An 18448-nucleotide genomic window follows, 5' to 3' on the forward strand; every position below is an offset into this window, starting at 1 on the left:
GGGACTAATTAATGATACTTTAGACTATAGAATGTTCAGAAAAGGATAGTACAGTTTGCCAAACCATGATGGACATAGCCCTATCAAGGAATATAAATTAATTTATCTTGGACATAGTACTGTGTTTAAATGTGGTCTAAATCCTTCCTTTTTTTCCCCCTTTTATTCCTATTTAATTTTTGGTTAAAAATAAAATGTGACAAAGTAAGTTTTTAACTGTTTAAATGAGATTCTTGTATTTCATGGCACTGAAATAAATGACCCAGCTAGTAATAAAATGTGTTTAGAGTCTAATCAGGGGAGAAATACTATGCACTATTTTGAATAGGGATAGTTTAAAGAGTTATTAAAATAATGGGATTGGAGTAATGAGGGGTTGGCTAATAAGAACTAAAGAGAACTCTAAAGAATAAACAAATAGCAAATATAAGGAGCAACTGCTTCTCCAAGGGGTGAGCTAGAGCACGCCTACCTCCCTTATAGCTAAGATCCACAGCTTACTGGAGAGGGCACAGCTGTGGCTCATTGAACCTAAAAAGACACAGTGGTACCACATCAGTGTAACTTGCTGGAAATCCTTCTTCTGGCACTTACTGCAAATTCACCCTATGGAATATTGGAGAAACCTGTTTATAGGAAGACATCTCACTGGAGGCACTCTCCTACAAAAACACCAAGGGGTATGCTAGGGTAAGCTTCTGGTCACTGCATACTACAGTAGCTCTTTGCTGCAGGAGTCTGGTGCTAAAGAAGCCATCTGTGCTGTAGGAACTAGATCTTAAGAACTTGTCCTGCTATAGGAACCTGTTCAGTGAGCTCACCAGGATCAGGAAGTAAAGCTCTTTCCTCCTATGTTAGACTCTCCAGTGTCCTTTACTGACAGAGTTTAATATAGTGCCAACTTGCTATGGAAAAATATTTAAAGGGTACAGCTCCATTTCACAGAGCAGGGTAAGAAGGGTGAATTTGAACTTGAGTGGCAATAAATTGATCACCACCACCCTTGCTTACTCGGCTTCTCTGTGCACCTTTCTATACATATATGATCTCCCATATAACAACAAAACAATCCTTTATCCTATTAAACACGATACAGCTGTTCTTTTTATAAATAATGTTCCTCCCTTTCCCAAAATGAGATGCCAAGTTTGAGTCATTATATCCATTGTTCATTATATTAATTATTTCTCAAATTCAATTTGTGTATTCTCTTACTTTAAGTATAAATTGTAAAGCTACTTTCCAACAACTTGTATACAAAATATTTTATATAAAAGTGAGGGAAGCAGACATGGCCCAATGGTTAGGGCATCCGCCTACCACATGGGAGGTCTGCAGTTCAAACCCCGGGCCTCCTTGACCCGTGTGGAGCTGGCCCATGTGCAGTGCTGATGCGCGCAAGGAGTGCCATGCCACGTAGGGGTGTCACCTGTGTAAGGGAGCCCCACACGCAAGGAGTGCACCCCGTATAGAGAGCCGCCCAGCACAAGAGAAAGTGCAGCTTGCCCAAGAATGGCATTGCACACACGGAGAGCTGACACGACAAGATGACGCAACAGAAGGAAACACAGATTCCCGGTACTGCTGATAAGGATAAAAGTGGTCACAGAGGGACACACGGTGAATGGACACAGAGAGCAGACAACTGGGCGGGGGGAGATAAAAAATAAAAATATAAATCTTAAAAAAAAAAGTGAGAGGGAGAGAGAAAAATGGTTGACATATGCAAATAAACAGATACTTGTAATGAGCAAATAGAAAATATGCAGAACTACTCTTGTCTTAATTTTGGTAATTGGTCATAAGTCCATAATTAACATTATAAATTCCTCTTCCATTACTTGTTTCATAGTTAAAAAGGCATTTTCAAACATTAGTGAATTGGTGACAATCATTTTGTAGGTGCAGATTCTTTTCCATTATTCTGAAATGGCTGTACTTGCACACCTTCTAAACCCAAAATGTACCTCCTCTGGGAAGAGTAAAGAGTTCGGAATTTAAAAGTATAATTATTGATACAAGTGAACTCTCCAAGGAGCAAGGGACTAGAGTTGGAGTACAAATGTTCTCAGTTCTATTTCAGAATTGGACCTTTTTGAAAGTTCCTATAATGCGCAATTTTTCTCTTTGCAAATGAGAGATTTTTACTAGATGAAATCTACATTCTTTAGAAAATGTCCGTGGGTTTTGGAAACTGGCTGCAAAGTAGTCAGTTGTTATTATGAAAACATTTTGATTCTTTATATTAGAATTAAAATTAGACAAACTTTGCAGTCTTTTTCATCCTGCACCTGTTTGTTTTTTTTTAAAATATCAGATCTTAATTTGTTGTTAGAATTATTTTGAATAACTTGGCTAGTAAAAACAAAAGTGTTTCCTACTTTCTGTTGCTTAATTGGTGTCATATGGTTACTTTAACACAGTTAATTTTCACATTGAGCTTAATTGCAAACCTAAATGGCACTGGATACCAGGTTCAACATCTAGATCTTTTCCCCTTTTCTCTCTGTGTCACTGTCTGGACACCTAAGCTTTTAAGAGCTATTTTCAAGCAATCAGTGAGAAGACATACTTAGAATAATGCTAAAGAAGTGGTATGATACGTTTTCTGCCTTTTGTTCCTGAAATTTTATATGGTTCCTCTATTTTGCTGAGAAAGTAACTCAGGCTTGTTATTTAGTGAACTGAGATAGTCTCTACCGGTTAGATTCTTTATTGTCTTTGGAAATGCTAAGCAAAGGATTTTTTCACTAGGAAACCATGATTGTTTATGATATTTATTTTAACACTGTAATTGTCATCATTAGTAAAGGGTAAGTTTCAAACGACTGATAGTCTCCATAGTCTTTTTGCTTCATCCAACTTCCAGACTTCAATTTCTTTTCAGGGGTCTTGCTTTTTTTTTTTTTTTTTTTTAAAGATTTATTTATTTATTTAATTTCCCCCCCCCCCTCCCCTGGTTGTCCGTTCTTGGTGTCTATTTGCTGCGTCTTGTTTCTTTATCCGCTTCTGTTGTCGTCAGCGGCACCGGAAGTGTGGGCGGCGCCATTCCTGGGCAGGCTGCACTTTCTTTTCACGCTGGGCGGCTTTCCTCACGGGCGCACTCCTTGCGTGTGGGGCTCCCGCACGCAGGGGACACCCTTGCGTGGCACGGCACTCCTTGCGCGCATCAGCACTGCGCATGGCCAGCTCCACACGGGTCAAGGAGGCCCGGGGTTTGAACCGCGGACCTCCCATATGGTAGACGGACGCCCTAACCACTGGGCCAAAGTCCGTTTCCCCGGGTCTTGCTTTATTAAGTAAAAAATCTCTTGTTGCCTTACAGTTGTTAATTGACTGCTACAGCCGTTGTGACTTTTTCTTTATTAAGGTGAATGATTTTATTCACTGAATGCAAGTTTTTATACTTCTTTGTGAATTTTTTTCTTTCATGAAAGAATAAATTCTGAGTTTCACAACTCTGACAACCAGCCTTGCTAAACCAGAAGTAGAGCAAGTTTTCAAAGTTTCTTCACATTTCATTGCTGAAACATGAATGTTGAATTCTCTTAAAAAAATTTTTTTAAATTGTTTTAAATCTCCCCTCCCTACCTGCATGAAAGAAATTGGGCCCACCTAAGGCATTTGGTCTTTGAGAAAAGCTGTGTTTGGAAGCTGCATTCATGGCACATGGATATTTTGATATGGGTATGCATACCTGCAGTATTGAGTGCATTGAGTTGGCCTTGTTGGTGCCAAGTTCTGTTATATTTTTTTTCCTCCACTTAGTAATATATATACTTAAAAGTTTATATCTTGCTGAAAATTTCCTCAACAAATATCAAACACTTTGCAAATAAGCATGTCTTTACAGAGATCATTAATATAAAACAAATAAGCATGTCTTTACTGATATCATTAATATAAAAGTCAGTTACAAAGACCTATAAAATACACAGATCATTTCTGTCTGTGCTTTCATCTGATAGAAACTAAAATATTTTTGTTAATTCTTTCCTCTAATTATTGTGACTTATTTTAATTTAGTGATATTTGATTAGAGAATCTCAGCTCTTTTGTCATTTTTTGTTTTTATTAACAAAAACATTTGGAACCAAATGTTTTCCTCTTAAATAAGTTTCACCTTTTATACAATCTTGTAATTTATTTTGAAATGTGCTTAAAGTAAATTTTATGTGCTTGTTTTATGCTTTTCATTGCACCTAGCTAGAAAAAAATCCCAGTGAGGTTCTTTCATACTTTCTGAGGTTGGTTTTTATTTTATTTTTTCAATTTTTAAAAAATTGTTAAATATTTATTTTTTATTTCTTTCCTCTTCTTCCCCCCTCGTTGTCCGCTCTCTGTGTCCATTCGCTGTGTGTTCTGCTGTGTCCACTTGTATTCTTGTCAGCGGCACCATGAATCTGTGTCTTTTTTTGTTGCGTCAGTGCTGCTCTTGGGCACGCTGGACTTTCTTTTGCATGGGGCGGCTCTCCTTATGGGGCGCACTCCTTGCGCATGGGGCTCCCCTACACGGGGGACACCCCTGTGTGGCATGGCACTCCTCGCGTGCCGTGTGCGTGGCCAGCTCACCACACGGGTCAGGAGGCCCTGGGTTTGAACCCTGGACCTCCCTTGTGGTAGGTGGATGCTCTATCCATTGAGCCAAGTCCGCTTCCTTGAGGTTGTTTTTTAAGTGTTGCTGCAAGAATGATAGTTAAGTGAAGTTATTATTCAGACTTTCCTTACCCTAAACATAAAGTTTTAGGTTTTTGTTTGGCATATCCAGAAGACTAGAATCCAAATTTGAAATATGTAAATATAATTTAAGGGTGAATATTTAAAAATTAATCCTTCATTAATGTAACGCTTTTTAGAAAACTAAAAGATTTTGTAAGAACCCAATCTGTGTGATTTTATAAGCATTTTTTGCATCTTTGATTCAGGCTCAGTCTTTTTGGAGGAGATAGGGTAGGGAAATTGCCGTTCATTTTCATCTAAATTCTTTCAGAGGGAAAAAGGTTTAGAATTTTGTCTCTCACATTTAAAAAACTTTAGGTCATAGGAAACCTATCTCAGTGTTTCCTTTGTAGGTTTACCTATTTGAAATTTCATACTTCAGTTAATTCCATAGATTTGAAAGGGAAACTTACTTCAGTGCTGCCAATCTATTTTTACCCAGATTTTTATAAGATTTATATGAATGATTAGGGGTTCTGAAAATTGCTCCTTTGATTTAGCTACAGAAATTAGCATGTGGCAGTAAATTTAGAGATGGAAAATAGCACATAAGTCCTAAAGAGAATCAAGAAACAGTTTGACAATTAAAAGTGTTCATAATATTTCCTGTAGAAATTTATATTTCATCCAGACATGTAGAATATTCTCCTATTTTTGATCATGAAAATGGAGATGCCTCTCTAGATTAATTGGATAGGGGCTGTTTGCAGGCATGTAGAGGAAGGGAGAAGAGAAAATACTTTTTGTTTATAAGAGATCAAGTGAGATAGTGTACTTGAACATGTTTTGCTAACAATAAAGTGTAGTATACAAAAGGTAGCTGTCTTTATAGAACTCTAAGAATCATAAATTTCAGTGACTCAACACTCAATGAAAAGCAAATACACACATCACTTTGTAGATGTGTGGTAATTTAAAACTCTATTAATGAATATTGAGAAGTTAAGTTAGATATATTTAAAGCAAGAAGAATCAGTTTAATATGAACAATGACTATTATAGAATACGTAGAACAATTATTAAAATAAAAAATATTTTATCATTTTCTTACGAAACTTGAAAACTTATTTCTCAGTGCATGTATTTATTTACAGTTCCTTTTTCTCACCTGTCCAATCTGCTGGTAATTAAAAAGCAGGAAGGGCTAAATCTAATTTCCTTACTTTCATCAGTTGATGGACCCTTATTTTTCTATTCCTTCTGAGGAATCATAAGTTCTTAAGCTACCTAAATTCTGTCTCTCTTGTATGATGTCTTTTCTCTCTGCTCAGTAATTTGTTCCATAGGTACATTTGATATGTAGAAGAAATTATGTTGTCAGCATTTTGTTATGCTCACAGGTAAAATAAAGCTACTTTTCTGTCACCTTTTTTTAAAAAATACTAAGCTATATTATTTAAGACTCTATTTATTACTCCAAATTAGATTACTTTTGATCGCTATTAAAAATGCCTATCTTCTTTTATAGTTCAGTTTGAAGTTTTTTACCTGCCTATTTGTGTAATAGCATGTCAGCCTAATAATTGACCTTACTAAATTAAAAAAACGTGCAGATAAAGTTAATGGGACTTCCACTTTCTGACCATGATTGTATAACTGATTCTAAACTAACCCATAAATGGACATAAACCATAAATCATAAATAACTAGAATAGTTATTTATTCTGTGGGAAATAGTTGTTTTAAAACATTGGATTACAAGCAGGCACAGGATTGTAATCTGAAAGAAGGGGAATAAACATTGTTCTATAATTCTTTTGGCTGTCTGGACTTTTGTGCAGGGTGGAGAAGCCCAAGTAAAGCATGATAGGATGGATCACTGAGCTAAGTACTATAGAACTAAGAGTTCATGCAGGTTGAGGCAGCTGGAGTCTGTGGGCAAGAATACCAAAAAAGAGGAATCAATACAGAAAGAGCTTCAGAGATAGCTGTAGTAGTTCCCTTGAGTGTTGGCTGAATACTAAGCTATGTTCATATCAGGTGAGACCTCTCAAGAAGGCTTTCAAAGAAGAAGTATCAGGGAGCTATGAATCAAATTTTAGCTCCCTCATTGAACACTTGGAGGATTCCAGTAAAGATTCCAAAAAAAACTATGTTTTACAAATATGGCTAAACTAATCTTAAAGACCCCACCTAATAAAGCTTAAAAATCCAGTGATCTACAGCTAAAAATAATTAACATTTGCCAGAATAAAACTCACTGTTCTTTGAAGGAGGACAAGATCATCCAAATATTCATTAATGTAAAATTCAAAATGCCTAACATCCAATTATAAATGATATGAGAGGAGTGGGTGTAGCTCATGGATTGAGTGCCTGCTTCACATGTACGAGGTCCCAGGTTCAATTCCTGGTACCGGCCTTAAAAAAATAAAAATAAAAAAATATGAGAAGAAGGAAAATATGACACATAACCAGGAGAAATATCAATCAATAGGAACAGACTCAGAAATGACAAAGATGATGAAATGAGGAAATCCGGGGACATAATAAAGAGAAAAATGGAAATTATGGGGGGAAAAAAACAAATAGAACTTCTAGAAGTAAAAATTTCATCTGAATTGAAAAAATTCACCATATAGGCTCATAGAATATTAGATACTGAAGAAGGAAAACTCACTGAACTTAATGTCCTGACTGCTAAAACAAAAAGCATGCAATGGGTTGTCTTAAACAATGGGAATTTATTGGCTCATGGTTTTTGTTTTTGTTTTTAAAGATTTATTTATTTCTCTTCCCTTCCCCCCCACCACGGTTGTTTGTTCTTTGTGTCAATTTGTTGGGTCGTCTTTGTCCGCTTCTGTTGTTGTCAGTGGCAAGGGAATCTGTGTTTTTTTGCTGCGTCATCTTGCTGCGTCAGCTCTCCTTGTGTGCGGCGCCATTCCTGAGCAGGCTGCACTTGCTTTCGCGCTAGGCGGCTCTCCTTACGGGATGCACTCCTTGCGTGTGAGGCTCCCCTATGCGGGGGACCCCTGCGTGGCAGGGCACTCCTTGCATGCATCAGCACTGCATATGGGTCAGCTCCACACGGGTCAAGGAGGCCCGGGGTTTGAACCGCGGACCTCCCATGTGGTCGATGGACGCCCTAACCATTGGGCCAAGTCCGCTTCCCTGGCTCATGGTTTTGAGGCTAGGAAAAGTCTAAAATAAAAGCACTGGGGAGTGGATGTAGCTCAAGTGGTTGAGTGCCTGCTTCCCACCTACGAGGTCCTGGGTTTGAGCCCCAGTACCTCCTAAAAACAAAAGAAATGAGCAAAAAAACCAACTCTCAGTGGGGAGTGGATATAGCTCAGTGGTTGAGTGCCTGTTTCCCATGTATGAGATCCTGGGTTCAATCCCTGGTACCTCCTTAAAAAAAAAAAATCAAGGTGTTACCAAGTGATGCGTTCTTCCAGAAGACTGTGGCATTCTCAGGCTGGCTGCTGGCAATCCTTGATCCTTGGCTTTTGTGCACATGACAGTACACACGGTGGCCTTTCTCATCTTCTTTCTCGGTCCCTTTTACTTTTAGCTCCTGGCTGCTTCCTATGCCTTTCTCTCTTTCACTATGTTTGTAAAGAACTCCAGTAATCCAGATTTATTTGGGGCACAATTTAACTGAAGAAACATTTGAAGAGTTTCTTTTTTGTTTTGTTTTGTTTTCTTTTCTTTTCTTTTGAAGAGATTTTATTTACAACAGAAACACACCCACAGGAATGGATTAAGTTTAAGAACATGTTTTTCTGTGTTAGTAGTTCCATGCCACCACAACTGGTAAATAGAAACTACCCAAACTGAAGTAAAGAGAGAAAAAATTCTGGGGATAAGGTTTGGGAAGATAATATAGAAAAAAAATGAAATTTCCTAATATACTTGAAATTGGAATCCAAGCAACTGGGGCGATGGGAGCAACATTTTTGAAGAAATAATGGTTGAAATTTTCCAAATTGCTGAAAAATATGAACTCACAAATCCAGCACACTCAGTAAACCCCAAATTGGGACAAAGAAAGAAAACTACACCTGGATGCATCGTAATCAAATTGCTAAAAAGCAATGAAAAAGAAAGAAAAAAAAATGCATATTACATACAGATAAAAAGAAGAAAAATAGAAGGTAAAAAAAATGCATTGCCAGGAGAGCCATACTTACAAATGTTAGACTGTAGGAACATGACGCCAGAGTTAAAATTGGATCTGCCTAGTTGAAGGAAGATTGTGCTGGAAATGGTAAATATGTACCTAAATATAAATGATATTTTCCCTTATTTAAAACAATTTTAAAAAAAATTTGTTTCTCTCTCCTTCCCCGCACTCCCCCCCCCCCTCCATTTGTCTGCTCCCCTTCATTCGCTGTGTGTTCTTCTGTGTCTGCTTTTTTGTATTCTTGTCAGTGGCACCCAGAATCTGTGTCTCTTTTTGTTGTGTCATCTTGCTGTGTCAGCTCTCTGTGTGTGCAGTGCCATTCCTGGGCAGGCTGCACTTTTCTCATGCTGGGCGGCTCTCCTTACAGGTTGCATTCCTTGCACGTGGGGCCCCCCTTCGTGGGGGATACCCCTGTGTGGCATGGCCCTCCCTGCTTGCATCAGCACTGCGCATCGGCCAGCTCATCACACGGGTCAGGAGGCCCTGGGTTTGAACCTTGGACCTCTCATGTGGTAGGCAGGCGCCCTAACCATTGGGCCAAATCTACTTCCCTATTTAAAAATTTTATATAGATAAATAATGTATTATAGGAGCTATGGGGTTCCCCAGTGCTCAGTCTCTGGACTTCTCTTTTTTATCTTCATTCAGTTATCTTAATTAGTCTCAGGCTTTAAATAACATCTAGGACATACTGACAGGAGGGAGAACAATAGGTAAAAGTAAGATGTATTGAATACAATATTACAAAGTGGGAGGTGAGAAATGGAAGTATCAGTAGTAAGTTTCTTTTATGTCAAGTGATATATCATTTAAAGGCATTCTGTGATAAGTAGAGAAGCATTTTGTAAACCCTAGAGCAATCCTGAAACAAAACAAATGTATCTTTTGCACATGTGTATGTATCTAAAATATGCTTGTAGTGGAGGAAAAAATGGAACTGTAAAAAATACTCAGACAAGGTAAGAGGGAAGGAGGAACAGATAGCTGGGGCAAACAGTAAACAAATACCAAGCAGTAATTACATTACATGTAATTGGACTAAACATACCGATCAAACGGCAAAGATAATTGTCAGCTGGATAAATAAGCTGGCAGTCTACCAACAATGCACTTCAAATATTAAATGCACAGATTGGTTAAAATTAAAAGAATGCAAAAAAAAGATACACCATGCAAATCATATAAAATCTGGAGTGGTTATATTAATATCATTCCAAATAGACTTTATAACGAAGATATTAACTGGGTTTAGTGACAAAGGGATCAATTGACCATGAAACACAATTATCCTGAATATGTATTTACCTAACAATAGAGGTTCAAAATACATGAAGCAAAAACTGATAGAAATGAAAGAAGTAAAGGCATCTATAAAAACTCACAGCTAATGTCATACTTAGTGCTCAAAGAGTAAATGATTCCCCCTTTCATTACTCTTATTGGGAAATTAAACAGCATATTAACTTCTCTGATTTTAAATGGAATTTAGTTTCCCTCGGTATTACTTTGTTTTTTCCCTTAAACCTTATATTCTAGGAGATGAGGTCTACACAACACTTTTTTTTTTCTCTTCTCTTTCCTTCCCGGGCCTCCCCCCAGTTGTCTGCTCTTTGTGTCCATTCGCTATGTGTTCTTCTGTGTCTGCTTGTATTCTTGTCAGTGGCACCTGGAATCTGTGTCTCGTTTTGTTGCATCATTTTGCTGTGCCAGCTCTCTGTGTGTGCGGTGCCATTCCTGGGCAGACTGCACTATTTTCGCACTGGGCGGCTTTCCTTACAGGGCGTGCTCCTTGTGTGTAGGGCTTCCCTATGCGGGGCACACCCCTGCCGTGGCACGATACTACTTGCGCCCATCAGCACTGCACATGGGCCACCTCATCACACGGGTCAGGAGGCCCTGGGTTTGAACCCTGGACCTCCCATGTTGTAGGCAGACACCCTATCTCTTGGGTCAAATCTACTTCCCTAGAGAACACTTTAATTCTAGAGTTCCTATGTGGCAATTTAGAGTGATTTGGTCAGAAATTATTTTATATTTATTTGTCTGATGGTACTGAGGATAGGATTTTCTCAGTACCTGTTTATATGATTTTTAAATTGGCTTTTGAAATATGTGTGTTTATAAAAATGGAGTCAAGATATATTATTTTGTAATACCGTGTTGAGAACATCTTATTTAACTGAATGTATATTTGCTCATTTCAATGATTGCATGATTATATTTTAGTTATTAATATACTTTGAAGATTAAATCAGGTTATAAAATGGGATGATTATAATTGCTCATTAAATGGCATGCATAATATAAAAATATTTAACAATCTGGACACAGTCTGTTAGGTGATTTTAATAAAGAAGGTCAAGATGTAGATGGGGAAAATGAAAGCTTGATAAGATTTTTTCTGTTTGTGGAAGAAGGGGGAGGGAAAATAAATAATAACTTGAAATATAGAAAAATATGTTTAAATCTATTAAGTTTAGCAGCAGGCAAAAGACCATACTAGGTGTTTTAAACAGAGGGAACTTAATATGTAAATTTGTTATATTGACTGAATGACTGAAAAGGGATTATGAGGTAATCCAGAGATAAATAACTTCCAGAAGCAGTTAACAGTCCTAGAGCTGAGGGAATGAAAAAGAATTGGTTGTGTTGTCAGAATCAAAGTTCAGAGGAGAGTTCCTTCAGTACTGTTAGTGTTATGCATTGGGTCATATTCCCCAGAAAGATATGTTCAAGTCCTAACCCCTGATCCTGTATATGAACTCATTTGTAAATAGTATCTTTTAAGATGTTAGTAGTTAAATTGAGGCCAAATAAATAAGTGTGGGCCTTATTAATCCATTATGACTGGAGTCCTTATAAGCAGAGAAAATTTGGAGAGACTCACTTTAGGATATAGAGATTGAGCTATCAATTTCTGTTACCTCTAGTATACTACAGACTTTAGAGAAAGCTTCACCCTGCTAACAACTTAATCTTGGACTTCTAGAGTCCAGAACTGGAATACAATAAATTCCTTTTGTTTAAAGCCAACCAAACCAGTCTGTGCTATATGTTAGAGCAACCCTGGCAAACTAAGATAGTTGGTCACACCTCTGAGAAGGAAATTATAGCAGGCTGATCCTTAGAAATGGGTTATGGCTCAGTTCATGAGGGAATGGGGGTGAGGCTGACACTTTATCAAGTGTACATGCCTGTCTGCTAGCACCTCCAAATGGCTTTGAGAGACTGGTTATGTGACATCTGAATGGAACTGGAGTCTGGAGCCATAGCTTTACATTGCCACTGGGACCATACTTATGGGGCGGAAACAGGAAGGAAGTCCTTTCTCCCAGTTACATGGTGGATTAGAGCTGCAAGATAGTAGGTAAGTAATTGGCACAAATAACAATAAAAGGACATATAACTTCCTAACAAAGAATAAAATTTGAACCAGTAAACTCCAATGAACATAACAAAAAGGGAAGATAGAAAGTAAATGTGGGGAGGCAGACTTGGCCCAATGGATAGGGCGTCCGCCTACCACATGGGAGGTCCGCGGTTCAAACCCCGGGCCTCCCTGACTGGTGTGGGGCTGGCCCATGCGCAGTGCTGATGCACGCAAGGAGTGCCGTGCCACGCAGGGGTGTCCCCCGCGTAGGGGACCCCCATGTGCAAGGAGTGTGCCCTGGAAGGAGAGCCGCCCAGCACGAAAGAAAGTGCAGCCTGCCCAAGAATGGCACCACACACAGGGAGAGTTGACACAACAAGATGACGCAATAAAAAGAAACACAGATTCCCGGTGCCGCTGATAAGGATAGAAGTGGTCACAGAAGAATACACAGTGAATGGACACAGAGAGCAGACATCTGGGGGGGAGGGGAGAGAAATAAATAAAAAATAAATCTTAAAAAAAAAAAAAAAAAGGAAATTCCTTTTAAAAAAAAGAAAGTAAATGTGATAATATGGCAGGACTGTGAAACATGTTGGTAACCATAATAATAATGAAATTAAATTCACCTACAAAACAGAGATTCAAATTGGTTAAAAGCCAAATTCTATATGTATGCATTTAAACATGTCAAAGAGTAAAAACAAATACATGGTAAAAAAATTAAAAATGCTAATCAAAAGAAAGCAGATATAGTCATTCTTTAGAGGTCAACATAGAGGTTTAAGGTAAAAAACAATATATGGGAGAGGAATAATTCCTACAATAAAAAGATGTAATATCTAGAAGTTATAGCAGTTGTAAACCTTATTTACTTAATAATTGGCTTAGAAATATATATATATATGGCAAAATGTGAAAGAAATTAAAAATGAAAAATCCATAATTAATGTGGAGACTGACTTCTCTGAAAAGTGGACAGATCATTAAGGGGTTGGCACACTATGGCTCAATAATCAAATCTGGCTCCTTGCCTATTTTTATAAATAAAGTTTTACTGGAGTACAACCATGCTTATTTGTTTATGAATTTAGTTTTTGTGCTACAATACCAGAAATGAATATTTGAGACAGAGTATATGGCCCACAAAACCTAAAATATTTACTATCTTGGCCCTTAAAAAAAAAATTGCCAACCCCTGAGATGATCAACAAATTTTAACTGTATTGAGTCAGATAGTAAATATTTTATGGGCCACATGGTCTTTTGTATATCCTTCTTTCCTTTTTTAAACAACCCTTTAAATATGTTTTAAAAAACTAACAAAAAACTATAGCTGGTCTTATAAAAGCAGGTGCCAGGGACCATAGTTTGCCAACCCCTGATGTAGATAAGTGACACAAAAAATAAACTTGTTTTACTATATATTAGCACAGGGGCATATATGAAATAAATAGAAATTTTGTGCCCACTCAACTGAAAAAAAAATAATTGAGCCTTTCAGTCAGAACTGCCATCCTGTAATTTGCTAAAATGACAGGCACAAAGGGAAAGAGGGAAGCACCCATTAAATGTTTTATAGGTTTTTTAGAAAACATGAAATTGTTCCTTTGGCCACATACATGCTAATCTACAACAAAGGTGATATTATAGACATCAAGAGAATAGGCACTATTGAAAAACGAATGCTCCACAAATGTTACCATGGCAAAATCAGAAGGGTCTGTAGTGTTACTCAGCATGCTGTTGGTATTATTGTAAACAAATTAAGGGCAAGAGAATTAATGTACATACTGAGCATATGAAGCATTCTAAAAGCCAAGATAGCTTCCTGAAATGTGTGAAGGTAAATGATCAGAAAAAGGAGGAAGTTAAAGAGAAAGGAAGGGTATCTGAGTTCAACTGAAAGGTCAACCTGCACCACCAAAAAAAGCACACTTTGTGAGAACCAGTGGAAAGGAGCCTGAGCTACTGGAACCTATTCCCTATGAATTCATGACATGAGAGGTAAACATATATAGAAGGTTTGTGGATTGTAAAAAAAAATAATTGAGTGTATCAATGATTAGAATGTTTCAATTAGCAAACTCTAAATATATAGTAAACTTGTTACCCACTCAACTAAGATGAAAGATAAAAAAACCTATGGACAATTTGAATGCCATAATTAATAAACTTATTTCAATAATCTTTTTTTTTCTCATTCAACTAAGACTATATTTTATTTTCAAATACTCATTGTTGGAGAAAAGTGGCACTCACTGGTATGCCGAGACTGATGATGGCAGGCAGAAAGTTTATTGGGAAGCTCTCCCAATGGAGGGGATCTGAAGAATAGACTTCAGCTGCCCCTGGAAGGAGGAATATGAATATATGCAGCATATTCCTATGCAGAGAAATGATAGCCAGTGGGAGGGGGTTGAGTGTTCAAGTAAGGTACAGGGGCCAATAGGAAGCCTTAAAGGCTGAAGTTTTCTCCTGTATAGCCAGAGGGTAGTGGGTTAGGGAGTTATACATTCTGGGAATGCTGGAGGAACAGTTGGTGCTTTGATCTGGAGAGGGTGAAGGTCTCTATCTCACTTTGCTCCCTTCTCCATGTGGTTTCTTTGGGGGAAGTACCATGCTTTTAGACACATGGGCTATAGGTACGTGGGGGAGTGCTTGTCTTTCTTCAGTGCATATCATGGGGAACTGAGTCACTGAATCACAGCTTGTTTTGTTTTGTTTTTAAAGATTTATTTTTTTACTTATTTCTCTCCCTTTCCCCCTGTTAACCCCCTGTTGTCTGCTCTCTCTGTTCATTTGTGGTGTGTTCTTCTTTGTCTGCTTGGATTCTTGTCAGCGGCACTGGGAATCTGTGTCTTTTTGTTGCATCTCCTTGCTGCGTCTGCTCTCTGTGTGTGCGGTGCCACTCCTGGGCAGCCTGCACTTTTTTCATGCTGGGTGGCTTTCCTTACGGGGTGCACTCCTTGTGCATAGGGTTCCCCTACGCAGGGACGCCCGTGTGTGGCATGGCACTCCCTGCGCGCTGTCAGCACTGCACATGGGCCAGCTCATCACACGGGTCAGGGGGCCCTGGGTTTGAACATTGGACCTCCCATGTAGTAGGCAGATGCTGTATCTGTTGAACCAAATCCGCTTCCCACAGCTTGTTAATTATTGCAGACCTGGTGAGAGTCCAATGGACTAGAATTGAGAATTCAGAAATAAAGTCACACATCCATGACCAATTGATTTATGACAAGGGTGCCAGTTCCACTCATTTGAAAAAGAATGGTCTTTTCAAAAACTGGTCCTGGGAAAAGTGGATTTCCACAGAAAAGAATGAAAGTAGATCCCTTTCTCACTCTATATACACATTTTAATTCAAAATGGATCAATGACCTACATATAAGAAAACTCTTAGAAGAAAATATAAGAATATATCAAGATCTTTTATTAGGCGAGATGGATTCTTTTACTTTACACCCAAAGCACGAGCAACAAAAGACTTTTCTGCATCAAAGAGCATTATCAAGAAAATTAAAAGACATCCTACAGAATTGGATAATATATTTCAAAACCATATATATATGATAAAGGTGTAATATCCAGACTATATAAAGAACTACTACAACTCAACAACAAATGGACAAACAACCTAATTTAAAAATTGGCAAAGGACTTGAATAAATGTTTCTTCAGAGAAGGTATACAAATGGCCAATAGACATATGAGAAGATGGCCAATATAATTAGCTATTAATGAAATGCAGGTTTGAAACCACATGAGCTACCACTTCACACCCATTTGTAATGTCTATTGTTTAAAAAACAGATATTAACAAGTATTGGTGAGGATGGAGAAATAGGAATGCTTCTACATTGTTGGTGGGAATGTAAAATGGTGCGGCTGCTGTGGAAAATAGTTTGGCAATTCCTCAGAAACTTAAATACAGAATTACCGTGTGATTAGAAACCCCACTTCTAGAATTGAAAGCAGGGGTAAAAACAGATACTACTCCAGTGTTCATAGCATTCTTCACAATAGCCAAAAGGTGGAAGAAACCCAACTGTCCATCAACAGTTGAATGGGTAAGCGAAATGTTATATGCATACAATGGAATATTATTTGGCTCTAAAAAGTTAAGTCAGATGCAAAAGGACAGATAGTATATGATTTCGTTGTTATGCAATTATTAGAATATGCAAATTCACAGAGAAAGCAGATTCCAGTTACCAGGTGCAAAGGCAGGAGGGAGCGATGGGGTGTTATTGGTTAATGGGTATAGAGTTTCTCTTTAGTATGATAGGAAAGCTGTGGTAATGAATGGTGGTGATGGTAGCACAACATTGGGAATGTAATTAATACCAATGAATTATACATATAAAAGTCGTTAAAATGGAAAATTTTATGTTATATGTGTGTTACCACAATAAGCAAAAAACAACACAAACCCAAAAAACAAAAACATGTGAACAAAAGAAAAATGTTAGTGAAAGTAGCAAAACACAAAAGAGAATATGTGATTACAACTATATAAAGACATGTATATATGTAGAAGGTTTTGTGTGGTTAAAAGTTGCGTTCTGTAATAATAATATTATGTATAATTTGCTCTTTTTTAGTTTCTCTGGTTGTCATATTGCCTTTTCAGTGGTGGTAAGAAAAATACTCATGGAGCATTTACAAATTTGATTGTGTTAGACTACGGAGAAAAAAATCTCAATTCCAAACTTATTTATATTCTCTGATTGCACTTCTACAGAATTAGACTTTAACAACAAAAGAATTAACAAAATTTATTTGGAAATTTAAAAATCACTCTTGAGTTAAAAGGTAAAATAAAACGTGCAAGTGAATATTCTTTAGAAATAAGTGACAAATAGCACTATATAACAGAATTTGTAAGATACAAATTGTTAGAGGAAAATGTGTAGCCTTAAAGATATATATTAGAAAATACAAATAGAACATAAATGAACAACTATTGCTCTGAATGGAGGACTGTCTTGTGTTTTAATTTCAGGATTGTAGGTTTTCTTTGTCATACCCATACCTAGTATACTTCCTGCTCTGGTGCTGTTAATTGTAAACACGCTATAAAATGTCTAACTCCCTTTATATTTTCGGCTTTGAACTGGCCAACTGTCATGTCTTCTGTCATTCAGAATATGCTCCTTTTAATAATAACAAACTTGATGAATGTGTCAGAAATTTCATATGTGCCTGTGTTTTTAGATCTTTCCATATACTCACACTTAGAGGTCACTATCATATATTAATTTCTTTGCTTGACAAAGATAAACGTATTCCATAAGTATTAGGTGACCGTTAAACGTCGCTTCAGCTCCTTTGCTTTACTAACCTTCCTACTTCAATGGAGTTTTCTTACATGTTCTTTGTTTGAAGGTGAGCCTGAATGCAGATCTTTATAGCAAGTGTTCTGTCATAGTGCACAAGAGCCTGGTATTAAGAACAGGGAACTAGGGGAAACGGACTTTGGCCCAGTGGTTAGGGCGTCCGTCTACCACATGGGAGGCCCCCGGTTCAAGCCCCGGGCCTCCTTGACCCGCGTGGAGCTGGCCCATGCGCAGTGCTGATGCGCGCAAGGAGTGCCGTGCCACACAGGGATGTCCCCCGCGTAGGGGAGCCCCACGCGCAAGGAGTGCACCCATAAGGAGAGCCGCCCAGCGCGAAGGAGGGAGTAGCCTGCGGAGGAATGGTGCCGCCCACACTTCCCGTGCCGCTGACTACAACAGAAGCGGACAAAGAAACAAGACGCAGCAAAAAGACACAGAAAACAGACAATCGGGGGAGGGGAGGGGAATTAAAATAAATAAAAAATAAATCTTTAAAAAAAAAAAAAAAATGAACAGGGAACTAGATTTGTTTTTCTATAGGAAAAACTGTTAAGAAAATTGTGGCCAGACGCTATTCACTGTCCACCCCAACAGCCATTCTTCCTCTTCATTCTTATTTGGTAGTAAATAGACATCCCTTGTCCTAGGAAGATGTCTCATCTTGCTGCTGTGGGCATGTGATTTTTACTCTAAGTCTTGATAGTCCCATTTCTCTTTTCCACTGATTAGTCTAGAAGTAGACTTGCAATGCAGTTCTGGTCAGTGAGACATAAGGGAAAGTTTATTTAGAAATATTAATTTCTTGATAAATACAAAATTTGAGAGGAGAAAGTCTAGTTTCCCTTACCTTTGTTTTCTGTTTGGGATATTGAGGATGTGGTAGTCACGGGTTGT

At 37.9% G+C, this 18448-nt stretch overlaps 1 protein-coding gene across 50 annotated transcripts in view; it reads left to right on the forward strand.

Moving 5' to 3' along the window:
* Nucleotides 1-18448, forward strand: part of EIF4G3 (eukaryotic translation initiation factor 4 gamma 3) — a 439835-nt gene that overhangs the window by 153145 nt on the left and 268242 nt on the right. The gene's annotated exons all lie outside the window — the stretch shown is intronic.

This window comes from Dasypus novemcinctus, chromosome 9 (genome assembly GCF_030445035.2).
Source record: "Dasypus novemcinctus isolate mDasNov1 chromosome 9, mDasNov1.1.hap2, whole genome shotgun sequence".
Lineage (NCBI taxonomy): Eukaryota > Metazoa > Chordata > Mammalia > Cingulata > Dasypodidae > Dasypus > Dasypus novemcinctus.